Here is a 1,647-nt window from a genome sequence, read left to right on the forward strand (position 1 = left end):
TTACGTGGAAACGGTATCAATATATGTTTTACGGTTGTCCTGTTTTCTCACTTATCGTTATCTTCACACTCCATACATATCTCTATCGCTAAAGCAGTACAGTTCAACAGTTAATCCCTGTTAGCTTCACGCTGAGCTGCTAAACCCAGGTTACACTCACGGGTAATCGAATAATCGAGGCCATACTCATAACCAGCTGTAGCTACAATCAACAGATTAGAATTACAGTTGAGTTTCTATTCGAGGCTACACTTACAGTCCCTTACTTATTTGGCATTATACTTACAGCTGGTTACCTTGCCTGTGTTGTGCTTCGAATACTAAGTAACATGCAAGTGATATGCGAGATTGTTTTATGAAAGTAAAAATGTAATGATTTGCAATTCTTGCTTTGTTGTATCCAATGTCGGTTACTGATTCGGACTTAAATCCAAAATATATTCATGGGCATTTGCCCATTTCTAGATATACCTCAAGACCACATATCTCGATGTCGATCATATAACTAGTAGCTCGGAATGCCCTACATATCGCTCTTCCTTTATATTTCAATCACATGGTCAGCTAAGAAACCATTAGGGTCGCAGTGCACTTGGGTCACCTTCCTTTCAGGTCACTGTAGAATTGCGCTATTGCTTGGTAAATCCATATCACACTTCACCTTCAAGGACCACCCTTTTGGCTCATACAATCTCTTCGGGCAGTTCATGTTGGGTCACAATGTCTTTAGGTCGGTTCAGGTCACCCCCACTGGCGATAGGTCAAGTGTCTGGGGTCGCCGCAGCATTTAGACTTCCTTAAAAGTGCTGACGTATGCAAAATTTAGTGATGAAATCTTTCCCGTCTTTTTAGGAACAGTGCTATCTTATCATTTCGCCTTTGGTGGTATGTATCGATTAACTAGACAAAGTAAGGTCATTTTTTAAAAGTCTAATAGTAATGAAATAAAACTGAAAAAAATGGTGCAGTTTTGACATTTCAGCGTCAATAGCGAGAAAAAAAAATGATTTCCCCGCTCGTTTGCTAAATATGTCAGCCCTCCCTGTGTCGCTGTGCCACCCGCATGAGCTGCGGCGCTGGACATCTTCACCTTCTTTACATGCGCCAAAAACAGAGAGCACGGCAGGAGGGGCATCGCAGACAGTACCCGCAAGTCCGCGGGCGCAGATCGCAACCTCAATGTCAGGCCTGGATGTGCCAACTCCGCCAAGTTGCTCTCAAATGATGTAACAGAATTTGGTGCAGGTTTCAACAAGCGGCAAAAACTAGCCCGAGCAACCAGTGTGTCAAGGTCTAAGAGTTTTCACCTGCCACCTGCCCGGACCGGTCCCACATGCACCCCTGCGCCTGCGCGCACGCACGGCCACTTTCTTTTTCCATATTCACCTTCACTTTCATTCCAGCGAACGCGCTTTCTATGGAGGTTGGAGTGACTTGTCTTGGAAATGGAAAGCGAGGAGCGGATATGCATTTAATTCACCTCTGTTGGCCACAACTGCAACTGAGTGGCGAGGAGCGCAACATGTAGCTGAACTGTGGCTTGGTGGTTTTTGCTTTGCGTCTCGAATCATGACTGCAAATGGATAAGAATTATCAGGAAATACATTAGAAGATCACGCACACACATGCCCCCCCCCCACATACAAG

At 44.7% G+C, this 1,647-nt stretch overlaps 1 protein-coding gene across 2 annotated transcripts in view; it reads left to right on the forward strand.

The window, feature by feature from the left end:
- LOC119586446 (sex determination protein fruitless-like) overlaps positions 1 to 1,647 on the forward strand; it is a gene marked incomplete at its 3' end in the record, with an annotated part of 31,244 nt that overhangs the window by 235 nt on the left and 29,362 nt on the right.

Source organism: Penaeus monodon, chromosome 21, assembly GCF_015228065.2.
Source record: "Penaeus monodon isolate SGIC_2016 chromosome 21, NSTDA_Pmon_1, whole genome shotgun sequence".
In the NCBI taxonomy this organism is placed as follows: domain Eukaryota; kingdom Metazoa; phylum Arthropoda; class Malacostraca; order Decapoda; family Penaeidae; genus Penaeus; species Penaeus monodon.